Source organism: Salmo salar, chromosome 09 (genome assembly GCF_965601325.2).
Source record: "Salmo salar chromosome 09, fSalSal1, whole genome shotgun sequence".
Lineage (NCBI taxonomy): Eukaryota > Metazoa > Chordata > Actinopteri > Salmoniformes > Salmonidae > Salmo > Salmo salar.
This window is the reverse complement of record NC_138299.1, coordinates 67581757-67596330: the sequence shown is the minus strand read 5'-3', so window position 1 is coordinate 67596330 and position 14574 is coordinate 67581757. Positions and strand designations below refer to the sequence as shown.

The window sequence follows — 14574 nt, the reverse complement described above, 5'->3', positions numbered from 1 at the left end:
TCCTTAAAAAAAAGATTTGTGGAAAATCAAGTACCACTTGAAGTAACAGCAACTTAATGCCCTTTAATATACATTTTAATATATGGAAAATATTGTCCTGGTCTTCTGAATGATGTCTTAGAGACAAAAGTGGAGGATTGATTAGAAGTGAGTTAATTGGGTTACCAGCGATACAAAAGACACAGACTGCCGAGATGACAGAAAAATGACATGCAGAAAAGATGACACTGAGGCACCATGCGAAAGGTGTCAAAGCAAGCCGCACCCGACGTCAATAATACCAAGGATTTGTTCCTGCTTACCCAAGGATCCCTCCCACATAACAACATGTCAAAAGACTAGCCCAGCTTGTCATTGCCAGAAGTAATAACTATATCCTTGGAAGGAATATGATTGTATCCATGCTGTATAATATACAATAATGCACTACAGTCTCCACACCGTATATGTCATACACACATCAACAGTACATACAGTTTCAATACATACAGTACTGTGCATGAATTCCACATGGGCAAATGTGAATTAAAATAATAAATGTTCAATTCTGATGGCCTGTGTCCAACAAGAGCATTATGAACCCTTATCACACTCAAGTGCTTGTTGTTTCCTTTAACTTTCCACAATGTTCTATTTCAGACGCAGCTGGAGACTGAGATAGATAGACAGCCATCACAGCTCTCAATTTCTCTTCTTTACCCATCCAGGCACTTTGAAAAATAGAGCGAGAAAGCGAATAGTGGGGTGAATCATGCAATGCATGCATGCACAGTACAATACAGTAGCAACGCTAAGCCATGTCACAAGTCATTTTCTGTACGAACCAAAGCAGAACTGTCAAACATCAATTATATAAGCATGACTTCAGAATTGGCGGATTCTTCACTGAAAATAGGTCACAAGCCTTACAACAACACATCATAGTTTGAGTGACAGTTCTATGTTTCAAAGCTATCATGAAGGTGTCCACTATCTCTTCGTGTTTGTCTAGTCCACAAATTATATCTTCACTTTCAGTTTATAGACATCAACTGAAATGTATACTTTTTTAACCAAAAAAAATAATAGAAAATCAAACACCCATAAGCAAAGTAGTTTTTTTGCTCTTGTTTTACTTTTGACTTTGGTGACTTCCCAGCAACTTATACAAACAGGAGTGAACTCATGAATAAACAGTTTTTGTGTTAATGCATTTATAGGCCCAGTGCACTCAAAATTACAGTGCATTCGGAAAGTATTCTGACCCCTTGACTCTTTCCACATTTTGTTAAGTTACAGCCTTATTCTAAAACGAATTAATTTGTTTTTTTCCCTCATCAATCTACACACAATACCCCATATCAGGTATTCCCAAGGGGTACACGCAATGCCGTCAGGGGTACGCCAAATAAAAATATGATTCACATAAAAAAAAAAAAAAAGGAACTTTATAAAACAAATCACATTTTCAAACAGTACTGTACATTTATATTTTCCAACGGGGCTATACATTTGGGTGAGTTTTTTCCTCGCCTGAGTAGCCTCGTTTCACTGCCAAATATAATATTTTAACCATCTAGCAATATTACAACACAATGTCAAATACAGGTAGCCTAGTCAAATAATTAACATCCAATCACATTAACCGTTACTCTCTCGCGGGAAACCTTCACTGTTGCGCAGACATTTAGAAACAAAACATGTCAATTTGAAAAATAAGCCACAGGATTTTTTTGAGCGAGAATAAAGATGACTATCGAGTAGAAAGACATGTCTAAAAGCAACAGATACCATTAATAAGAAGGGTCTAGAAGTGTCTTATATGGTGAGCTACCGAGTGGCTAGGAGAGGCAAGCCCCATACTATTGTGGAGGACTTAATTCTACCTGCTGCCGCGGATATGGCTGGGACAATGCTGGGGGAAAAGGCCAAAAAAACTATACAGACAATGTCTTCATCAAACAACACTGTTTCACAACGCATCAGTGACATGGCAGGAGATGTTTTGAAACAATTACTGATTCGCATACAAGCCAGTGAATTATATGCATAACAGCTGGATGAGTCAACAGACGTGGCGGGCCTGGCACAGCTCCTGGTATATGTCTATTACGTTTATGGGGCGTCAATTAAGGAAGACATCTTCTGGAAACCAGGGCAACAGGAGAGGATATTTTTTAAGTACTGGACAGGTTTGTGACATCAAATGGACTTTGGTGGTTAAGATGTGTTGGTATCTTTCATGATGGCGCAAAAGCCATGACAGGGAGACATGTGGAGTGGTAACGCGCGTGCAAGCAGTTGCTCCCGATGCCACTTGGGTAAACTGCAGCATCCACCGACAGGCTCTTGCTGCCAAGGAAATGCCTGAAAGCTTGAAAGACGTTTTGGACACTACAGTGAAAATGGTTAACTTTGTTAAAGCAAGGCCCATTCTCGAGTATTTTCTGCACAATGCAATGATATGGGCAGCGACCATGTAATGCTTTTACAATATACAGAAAGAAGTGCGCTGGTTATCAAGGGTCAAGGTATTGACACGTTTTTTTTAATTGAGAGACGAGCTTAAAGTTTTTTTTACTGACCATAATTTTCAATTGTCTGACCGCGTGCATGATGACGAATTTCTCACACGACTGGCCTGTCTGGGCGATGTTTTTTCTCGCCTGAATGATCTGAATCTAGGATTACAGGGACTCTCTGCAACTATATTCAGTGTGTGGGACAAAATTGAGGCTATGACTAGTTTCCATCATTGTATGATTTTTTTTGTGTGCAAATAAACTCAAGCTTACCGACAATGTAAAATGTGATATAGCAAAGCACCTGAGTGAGTTGGGTGCGCAATTACATAGGTACTTTCCCGAAACGGATTAAACAAACAACTGGATTCGTTATCCCTTTTGTGACCTGCCTCCAGTCCACTTATCGATATCTGAACAAGAGCCTCATCGAAATTGCAACAAACGTTTCTGTGAAAATTGAATTTAATCAGAAGCCACTGCCAGATTTCTGGATAGGGCTGCGCTCAGTGTTTCTTGCCTTGGCAAATCATGCTGATGCCCTTTGCAACCATGTACCTATGTGAGAGTGGATTCTCGGCCCTCACTAGCATGAAAGGTAAATACAGGTACAGACTTTGAGTATAAAATTATTTAAGACTGAGACTCTCTCCAATACAACCCAACATTGCAGAGTTATGTGCATCCTTTCAAGCACACCCTTCTCATTAACCTGTGGTGAGTTATTCACAATTTTTGTTGAACAAATAAGGTTTTATATGTAAGATGGCTAAAGATGGCTAAATAAAGAGCAAAATGATTGATTATTATTATATTATTATTTGTGCCCTGGCCCTATAAGAGCTCTTTGTCACTTCCCACGAGCCAGGTTGTGACAAAAACTCACACTCATTCTTATGTTTAATAAATGTATCATATAGTGTGTGTGGCAGGCTTACAATGATGGCAAAAAACAACATTTGAGAGTGCGCTGACCCTGGTACGCAGCTGGAGGTTGAAGGGGTACGGACTATAAAAAGTTTGCAGATTGTAGCGAAATGCTTGTGCTTCTAGATCTGACAGTGCAGTAATATCTAACAAGTAATCTAACAAATTCACAACGACTACCTTATACACACAAATGTAAAGGGATGAATAAGAATATGTACTTATAAATATATGGATGAGTGATGGCCGTGCGGCATAGGCAAGATGCAGTAGATGATATAGAATACAGTATATACATATGAGATGAGTAATGTATTATATGTAGACATTATTAAAGTGCTGTTATTTAAGGTGACTAGTGATTCCTTTATTAAATCCATTTATTACATTTATCAAAGTGGCCAGAGATTTGAGTCTGTATGATGGCAGCAGCCACTCTGTTAGTGATGGCTTTTTAACAGTCTGATGGCCTTGAGATAGAAGCTGTTTTTCAGTTTCTCGGCCCCAGCTTTGATGCACCTGTACTGACCACAGTCAGTGGCTTGGGTGGTTGTTGTCCTTGATGGTCTTTTTGGCCTTCCTGTGACATCGGGTGCTGTAGGTGTCCTGGAGGGCAAGTAGTTTGCCCCTGGTGATGCGTTGTGCAGACCGCACTACCCTCTGGAGAGCCTTGCGGTTGTGGGAGGAGCAGTTGCCGGCGGTGATACAGCCCGACAGGAGGCTCTAGATTGTGCATCTGTAAAAGTTTGTGAGTGTTTGAGGTAACAAGCCACATTTCTGTTGCGCCTTCTTCACCACGCTGTCTGTGTGGGTGGACCATTTCAGTTTGTCCGTGATGTGTACATCGAGGAACTTAAAACTTTCCACCTCCACTACTGTTCCGTCAATGTTGATGGGGGGATGCTCCCTCTGCAGTTTCCTGAAGTCCACGATCATCTCCTTTATTTTGTTAACATTGAGTGAGAGGTTATTTTCCTGACACCACACTCTGAGGGCCCTCACCTCATCCCTGTAGGCCGTCTCGTCATTGTTGGTAATCAAGCCTACCACTGTAGTGTCATCTGCAAACTTGATGATTGAGTTGGAGGTGTGCATGGCCACCACAGAGGGCTGAGAACACACCCTTGTGGGGCCCCAATGTTGAGGGTCAGCGGGGTGGAGATGTCATTTCCTTCCCTCACCACCTGGGGGTTGCCCGTCAGAAATTCTATGGTGTTAAATGCTGAGCTGAAGTCAATGAACAGCATTCTTACATAGGTATTCCTCTTGTCCAGATGGGATAGTGCAGTGTGCAGTGTGATGGTGATTGCGTCGTCTGTGGACCTATTGGGTCGGTAAGCAAATTGGAGTGGGTCTAGGATATCAGGTAGGGTGGAGGTGATATGATCCTTGACTAGTCTCTCAAAGCACTTCATGATGACAGAAGTGAGTGTTACGGGGTGATTTATTTTTGTCATCCGTGATTGACTGTAGACCCTGCCCCATATGTCTCGTGTTTGAGCCGTTGAATTGCAACTCTACTTTGTCTCTATACTGACGCTTTTATTGGTTGATTGCCTTAAGGAGGGAATAGCTACACTGTTTGTATTTGGTCATTACTCCAGTCAGCTTGCCATGATTAAAAGCGGTGGTTGACACTTTCAGTTTTGCACTAATGCTGCCATGGTTTCTGGTTGGGAAAGGTTTTAATAGTCACAGTGGGTACAACATCACCAATGCACTTGCTAATAAACTTCTTCACCGAGTCAGAGTATACGTCAATGTTGTTGTCTGAGGCTACCCGGAACATATCCCAGTCCACGTGATCGAAGCAATCTTGAAGTGTGAAATCCGATTGGTCAGACCAGCATTGGATAGACCTGAGCACGGGTGTTTCCTGTTTTAGTTTCTGTCTATAGGCTGGGAACAACAAAATGTAGTCATGGTCAGATTTGCAGAAGTGAGAGTGGTGAGGACTTTGTATGCATTGCGGAAGTTAGAGTAGCAATGATCCAGATATGCTGATACAATTTAACAAAGCCTTGTTCTCAGATTAGCTTTCTTAAAATACCCAACTAAAAGAAATGCAGCCTCTGGATATATGGTTTCCAGTTTACATAGAGTCCAGTGAAGTTCTTTCAGAGCCGTTGAGGTATCTGCTTGGGGGTGGTATACACTGCTGTGACTATAATCGAAGAGAATTCTCTTGGTAGCTAATGCGGTCAGCATTTGATTGTAAGGAATTCTAGGTCAGGTGAACACAAGGACTTGAGTTCCTGTGTGTTGTTATGATTACACCATGAGTCGTTAATCATAAGGCATACAACCCCGCCCTTCTTCTTACCAGAAAGATGTTTGTTTCTGTCGGCGCAATGCATGAAGAAACCGGGTGGCTGTACCGACTCTGAAAACATATTCCGAGTGAGCCATGTTTCCGTGAAACAGAGAACGTTACAATCTCCGATGTCTCCCTGGAAGGCAACTCGTGCCCTTATTTCATCCACCTTGCTGTCTAGAGATTGGACATTGGCGAGTAATATGCTCGGAAGCGGTGGATGGTGTGCTCGCCTTTTAAGTCTCTCTCCTGCGGTGACCGTGTTGTTTTAGGTCATCCTCTGGGATAAGATCCCATGTCCAGGGTGGAGGCCCGAACAAAGGATCAGTTTCGGGAAAGTCCTATTTCTGGTCGTAAAGTTGGTAAGTTTACATCGCTTTTATATCCAGTAGTTCTTCCTGGCTGTATGTAATAACACTTGAGATTTTCTGGGCTAACAATGTAAGAAATAATACAGAAAATAAACAAATTACTGCATAGTTTCCTTAGGACCTGAAACGAGGCGACAATCTCTGTCAGCGCCATCTTCTAATAACAAACTTGTAATCCATCCATAAATACCAATAAAATGTTTACATTTGTATTATATTTTTTTATTTAACCTTTTTTTAACTAGGCAAGTGAATTAAGACACCGGCCACACCCTGACAACGCTGGGCCAATTGTGCGCCACCCTATGGGACTCCCAATCACGGCTGGTTGTGATACAGCCTGGATGAGCCTAGTTGGTTTAGCCACAGAAAAAGTAGGAACCTTCCCACTAGCCACGATTGACTGAGATAATTGTAGGGCTGGATATGCCGGAAGATGATTTTGAATTGGTCTTCCATGTAACGTGCTTCTGTTTGTAACGTTAGCTTTTCAGTATGTGTTTATAGGCCTTTCTACCACACCATTTTTGAAAGATATAACGTCAGCCGTCGAGAGCTAAAAATGTTTTGCTACTTTTCTCAACAACGTTGATGCCCTGAATTTAGCAGATCAGTTTAAAAAGTGAGGGCTACTTTCTGCACATGCCATGGTCAGTGTAAACCGGAGTGACTTGACTCAATGCTGGCCAAACAAGATGTAGCTACAAAGAAAATGGAGTTCAATTGTTCCAGTATGCCGTGAAGTGTTCATCCGTGTACGTACACGGGTAAGAGTCTAGCTACATTTTCTGATTTGGGTTTCTAATTTTGTTAGAAAGTTGTTTTTATTGCAAGTTAAAGCGTACTGTTACGGTGGTTCATCCTTTAAAAGTTGCAGCGTACTGCAGCGCAGCTTGCATGTTGCCACATAATTCTGTGGCACGTTATTTAAGTGTGAACCACTGGTACCATTAATGCTAGTCAGTGCTAGTTTGACCACCAGAGGGCATCTTTGTGAAGCATTTGACAGCTTTCAATTGTGGCTGTACTAGAGAATTTAAAACCTTTTTTGTAAGAACATTGTATATGGGACTGATTTTAAGACATATTGCTTAATTAATTAGATTAATATTATGTTTCTATTCCAAGAAAAATGAAAAACCCTCTGGGATTCCGTTAGGATGGAACGTAAAATATGGCGCTGTACAATGTGACGGTCGGGAGTAGGCTACAGTACTAGGCTATTTAGCTAAAGAATCCCCATGTCGTGCGGGCACGTGGGAGACCGGGGTTCAATTCCCTGACGGTGAGGAAGGTGTAGACTGTCCTTGTAAATAAGAATTTGTTCTTATCTGACTTGCCTAGTTAAATAAAGGTTACACTAAGAGAATAACACGTTCTATTGTATAATGGTAGTCTAACCAATACCCAAACGGAGATTCAATGAAAATAAAAATCTCATTGATTTATCAAGACCAGTACCCATGCTGGTCTCAGAGCAGCGCGAAATGGTGATTAAATAGTTGTAGGCTATTGCTTCAAATCCTATTGCTTCTAACTTCAATATGCTTTTAAAATAAATACGACCTATGCCACTTTAAACAGCACATTACTCAACACTAGTGAGACTCCTGAACACTAGTGAGACTCATGTCGCCTACCGTAGTCCTGCAGTACATCGAAAAATATGACGTGACTATCCACCAATAATTACATATAGAGGATTGGAGGATTCTAAATTAAAACCAAAAGCCGCCTCATGGGTCTCCCGGTGGCGGCCGGCATGGGTATCGAACCTGCATCTGTAGCAACGTATTTTGCACTGCGCCACTCGGGAGGCCTCATCCACAAAGTATCAAAATACAGAGAGGTGTTGGTAAAGGTATATTGTCCTGCTAAAATAGTTGTAGGCTATTGCTTCATATCCTATTGCTTCAAACTTATTCTTTCTTTCCCAAGATGGCGTAGCAGTTCAGACGTCCTTTGTCTTCCTCTTTTCGTGTCCCGTATATATATATATTTACATATTTTCTTCCCATATCTTTTTACATATTTTTTTTTTCTTTCTAAAAACACTCTCCTGCAACCCGCCTCACCAATTTAAAAAATAAAAGTATTATTTACCTCAAATCTGAAATCCACAACAGAAGCTAGCCAGAGATTAGCCAGTTCACTGGCTAACGTTGGAATTCAGCTAGCCACGGTTAGTCGTCCTCAGCTATCCATTAGCTCGAAAAGCTATCGGCAATTTTTGTACAGCGCGACTCAAACCAGAGCTTACCGGCCCTATTCTCTCTCCATATCCCCGGATTTCTACCGCAGGCTCTGGACGTTTACACCTGGATCTTGCAGCTAGCTAGCTGCTACCTGAGTGACTATTGCCAACGTTGGTCCCGGAGTTAACATAAATTATTCCGGAGCTAGCCAGCTGAAGAGTTTCATCAGCCACTCCTGGGCTATTCCGGAGAAAGCCAGCTGAAGAGTTCCATCAGCCTCTCCTGGGCTACAATCACCTATCCGGACCCGTTTTACTGCCGATGCGGAGCCCCATCGGGCCTTCACGACTGGACCACCGACGTTATCTGCCCGAGGGAGTTATCCAACTGGCCCCTCCGTCGCGACGTAACCCGAATGCCCATCTGCGGCCCGCTAATCGTTAGCTGTCTTATCGGCTGCTATCTGAATAGGTCTATTGGACAATTTTCTTGGGCCACTATAACTAACTATTTTGCCAATTGGACTGGTCCCCCCTACCACACGGAACCCCACTAATCTACAGACGGAATCGCACGAGGTGGCTAAAAACAGACCTCCTCCATCTTCTACCAGCTTGCTACCTATGGATCGGCTAGCTATCTAAATCTCACTGGACCCTTTGATCACTCGGCTAAGCATGCCTCTCCTTAATGTTAATATGCCTTGTCCATTGCTGTTCTGGTTAGTGTTTATTGGCTTATTTCACTGTAGAGCCTCTAGCCCTGCTCATTATACCTTATCCAACCTCTTAGTTCCTCCACCCACACATGCTATGACATCTTCTGGTTTCAATGATGTTTCTAGAGACAATATCTCTCTCATCATCACTAAATGCCTAGGTTTACCTCCACTGTACTCACATCCTACCATACCTTTGTCTGTACATTATACCATGAAGCTATTTTATCGCCCCCAGAAACCTGCTCCTTTTTCTCTCTATTCCGGATGTCACAGAGGACCAATTCTTATAGCTTTTAGCCGTACCCTTATCCTTATACTTCTCTGTTCCTCTGGTAATGTAGAGGTGAATCCAGGCCCTGCAGTGCCTAGCTCCACTCCTACTCCCCAGGCGCTCTCTTTTGATGACTTCTGTAACCGTAATAGCCTTGGTTTCATGCATGTTAACATTAGAAGCCTCCTCCCTAAGTTTGTTTTATTCACTGCTTTAGCACACTCTGCCAACCCGGATGTCCTAGCCGTGTCTGAATCCTGGCTTAGGAAGTCCACCAAAAACTCTGAAATCTTCATCCCTAGCTACAACGTTTTCAGACAAGATAGAACGGCCAAAGGGGGCGGTGTTGCAATCTACTGCAGAGATAGCCTTCAGAGTTCTGTCCTACTATCCAGGTCTGTACCCAAACAATTTGAACTTCTACTTTTAAAGATCTATCTCTCTAAAAACAAGTCTCTCACCGTTGCCGCCTGCTATAGACCACCCTCGGCCCCCAGCTGTGCTCTGGACACCATATGTGAACTGATTTCCCCCCATCTATCTTCAGAGCTCGTGCTACTAGGTGACCTAAACTGGGACATGCTTAACACCCCAGCCATCCTACAATCCAAGCTTGACGCCCTCAATCTCACACAAATGATTAATGAACCCACCAGGTACCACCCCAAAGCCGTAAACACTGACACCCTCATAGATATCATCCTAACTAATTTGCCCTCTAAATACACCCCTGCTGTTTTCAACCAAGATCTCAGCGATCACTGCCTCATTGCCTGCATCCGTAATGGGTCTACGGTCCACTCATCACTGTCAAACACTCCCTGAAACATTTCAGCGAGCAAGCCTTTCTAATCGACATGGCCCTGGTATCCTGGAAGGATATTGACCTCATCCCGTCAGTAGAGGATGCCTGGTTATTTAAAAAAAATGCCTTCCTCAGCATCTTAAATAAGCATGCCCCATTCAAGAAATTTAGAACCAGGAACAGATATAGCCCTTGGTTCTCCCCAGACCTGACTGCCCTTAACCAACACAAAAACATCCTATGGCGTTCTGCATTAGCATCAAACAGCCCCCGTGATATGCAACTTTTCAGGGAAGTTAGAAACCAATATACACAGGCAGTTAGAAAAGCTAAGGCTAGCTTTTTCAAGCAGAAATTTGCTTCCTGCAACACAAATTCAAAAAAGTTCTGGGACATTGTAAAGTCCATGGAGAATAAGAACACCTCCTCCCAACTGCCCACTGCACTGAGGATAGGAAACTCTGTCACCACCGATAAACCCACTATAATTGAGAATTTCAATAGGCATTTTTCTACGGCTGGCCATGCTTTCCACCTGGCTACCCCTACTGCAGTCAACAGCACTGCACCCCCCACAGCTACTCGCCAAGCCTTCCTCATTTCTCCTTCTCCCAAATCCATTCAGCTGATGTTCTGAAAGAGCTGCAAAATCTGGACCCCTACAAATCAGCCGGGCTAGACAATCTGGACCCATTCTTTCTAAAATTATCTGCCGAAATTATTGCAACCCCTATTACTAGCCTGTTCAACCTCTCTTTTGTGTCATCTGAGATTCCCATAGATTGGAAAGCAGCTGCTGTCATCCCCCTCTTCAAAGGAGGGGACACTCTTGACGCAAATTGCTAAAGACCTATATCCATCCTACCCTGCCTTTCTAAGGTCTTCAAAAGCCAAGTCAACAAACAGATTACCGACCATTTCAAATCCCACCGCACCTTCTCCGCTATGCAATCTGGTTTCAGAGCTGGTCATGTGTGCACCTCAGCCACGCTAAAGGTCCTAAACGATATCGTAACCGCCATCGATAAGAAACAATACTGTGCTGCCGTTTTCATTGACCTGGCCAAAGCTTTCGACTCTGTCAATCACCACATCCTCATCGGCAGGCTCAATAGCCTTGGTTTCTCTAATGATTGCATCGCCTGGTTCACCAACTACTTTTCTGATAGAGTTCAGTGTGTCAAATCGGAGGGCCTGTTGTCCGGACCTCTGGCAGTCTCTACGGGGGTGCCACAGGGTTCAATTCTCGGGGCCAACTCTTTTCTCTGTATACATCAATGATGTCGCTCTTGTTGCTGGTAAGTCTCTGATCCACCTCTACGCAGATGACACCATTCTGTATACTTCTGGCCCTTCTTTGGACACTGTGTTAACAACCCTCCAGACGAGCTTCAATGCCATAAAACTCTCCTTCCGTGGCCTCCAACTGCTCCTAAATACAAGTAAAACTAAATGCATGCTCTTCAACCGATCGCTGCCTGCACCTGCCCGCCTGTCCTGCATCACTACTCTGGACGGTTCTGACTTAGAATATGTGGACAACTACAAATACCTAGGCGTCTGGTTAGACTGTAAACTCTCCTTCCAGACTCACATCAAGCATCTCCAATCCAAAGTTAAATCAAGAATTGGCTTCCTATTTCGCAACAAAGCATCCTTCACTCATGCTGCCAAACATACCCTCGTAAAACTGACCATCCTACCGATCCTCGACTTTGGTGATGTCATTTACAAAATAGCTTCCAATACCCTACTCAACAAACTGGATGCAGTCTATCACAGTGCCATCCGTTTTGTCACCAAAGCCCCGTATACTACCCACCACTGCGACCTGTATGCTCTCGTTGGCTGGCCTTCGCTTCATACTCGTCGCCAAACCCACTGGCTCCAGGTCATCTACAAGACCCTGCTAGGTAAAGTCCCCCCTTATCTCCGCTCACTGGTCACCATAGCAGCACCCACCTGTAGCACGCGCTCCAGCAGGTATATCTCTCTGGTCACCCCTAAAGCCAATTCCTCCTTTGGCCGTCTCTCTTTCCAGTTCTCTGCTGCCAATGACTGGAACGAACTACAAAAATCTCTGAAACTGGAAACACTTATCTCCCTCACTAGTTTTAAGCACCAGTTGTCAGAGCAGCTCACAGATCACTGCACCTGTACATAGCCCATCTATAATTTAGCCCAAACAACTACCTCTTCCCCTACTGTATTTATTTATTTTATTTATTTTATTTTGCTCCTTTGCACCCCATTATCTCTATTTCTACTTTGCACTTTCTTCTACTACAAATCTACCATTCCAGTGTTTTACTTTCTATATTGTATTTACTTTGCCACCATGGACTTTTTTTGCCTTTACCTCCCTTATCTCACCTCATTTGCTCACATTGTACATAGACTTATTTTTCTACTGTATTATTGACTGTATATTTGTTTTACTCCATGTGTAACTCTGTGTTGTTGTATGTTGTCGAACTGCTTTGCTTTATTTTGGCCAGGTCACAATTGAATCCTACAGACGAAGAACCATATATGTGACAATTTTTCCATTTGAAGATAATCAGTTATTTTTATATTATTCATTGTGTGTACCACATTAGGTGTTTTATGGTTGACAAATAATTCACCATACTCATATCTTCCAACAACAATTGATATTTTTTTGTTATTTAAAAAAATAATTTTTTTATTGCCGTTTTAATTTTTAGAATCTGGAAGAACAGTATATCTCCAGTGATGATTTCAGTTTGTGGAAGAACACTATATGTGACATTTTGCATGACACTTGTAAGATGTCCTTTTTTAATACCTGATATGATGTTTTAAGTACTTTCAAGTACAGATGCCCTTCATGTAAATAACTTAAATGCAATATGTAGTTAATTCATTTAATGGAGGTTCATTTAAAGGTGGTCTATCAACTTTAGCACCGATGACTTTTCTTAAAAGTTGAGTCATGAAATCTTAGTCTCATTTAAAATGAAGCCCTCAATGTGAACATACCATAGAATAACTACAAAAATAGAATACAATTAAATTAATTCAATCAAAAGAAGTACAACTTGTACATATCAAATATGGATCAATGTGATGTGCCAATATGCATGTCCATTATGCAGGTCCCTAAGGTCAATATTACAAAACGTTCAGAAAACCATTCTCTTTGCGTTTAACACTATGATCTGCAATTAAGGTTTGAATTGCGTTAAACCCATGCTAAAGGCAAGAAACGTCCTTATGTACTGAGGTGACAGCAGTAAATAAGTATTAACTGCTTAGAGTTGATGCTAAATGTGGTGACAGAGATGTATATTGTAATGAATAAAAAAAGGGAATCATTAGGATATTTTATTGTTAGAACAACATGTTGCATGTTGATGGGATGTTAGTAAACTATTCTCTGTGCAATACATGTGACTTTTAACCACCTCACTGAAGTGATCTGTAGTCCAGCTGGTCGCTTGAGAACAGAATCTGGGAGGTGACTGAAGTCTTCACATTGCATCCTCATCACCTTGAATGGTTTTGCTGGTTGTTTCTCGTATGGGACAGTGTAGAAACTGTTGAACAGATGCAGCTTGCGCTCATCAATCAACTTTCCACAATCCTTTCTGCACGTCGTGGAACACGCTCTTCCCTGCAGGATACAGTGTAACGTTACATATAACTAGCTAGCTACTGTAGCCATGTCGAATCATCCGGTGGATGGACAAAAAGTAGCTAGCTATGTTTCTTCTATAATCTAGCAATAACATTTGTAACGATAATGTATAAGTTAGTAGCCAACGAACTTTAGCTAATATGTTTTCTCTATAGTTACAAATTAGACAACCCAGAACATACATGTTAGTTACTGTACTCTATAGCTAGCTAGCTTGATTGTTTGATATACGGTTCTTCCACATACCTCTTTTGGACAGCTTTTCCCAGTTTTTTCTTGACCCTTACGATTTGTATAGGGTTTTCCCGCATCCCGTAAGATCTTCCTTTGCCTGTCTTTCCATTCTTTTAGTTTTGTTTTACGTTTCTTTCCCACATTTCGGTGATTTTCATCAGCAACAGAAAAGTTGTGCGCTTGTCCGTCCATTCTGAGTGGTGCACATAAACGGTTATTCCACGAGAGCCTATCTTTAAATTTAAACATATTGTTAATTAGCGCGTGGAAAGCTTGTGAAACCGGTTCACTATAGAAAAAGGGTGTCCAATAATGATTTTTCATGTTTATCTCGTTTTTTTGAAAAATGTCACATATACGGTTCTTCGTCTGTAGGATTCAATTGTAAATGAGAACTTGTTCTCAACTTGCCTACCTGGTTAAATAAAGGTGAAATAAATAAATAAGTAAATAAAAACTTCAATATGCTTTTTAAATAAATAAGACCTACACAACTTTTAACAGCACATTACTCAACACTAGTGAGGCTCATGTTGCCTACGGTCGACCTACAGTATATCGAAAATATGACGTG

General features: G+C 41.9%; 1 long non-coding RNA gene across 1 annotated transcript; it reads right to left on the bottom strand.

Moving 5' to 3' along the window:
• Positions 1 to 13439: 13439 nt before the first annotated feature.
• LOC106611603 (uncharacterized) lies at positions 13440 to 14316 on the bottom strand. Its single transcript, XR_001330133.3, has 2 exons — positions 14013 to 14316; positions 13440 to 13742 (listed from the first exon to the last, which is right to left on the bottom strand). It is a non-coding gene; the product is annotated as an uncharacterized LOC106611603 (long non-coding RNA).
• Between the last annotated feature and the right edge of the window lie 258 nt (positions 14317 to 14574).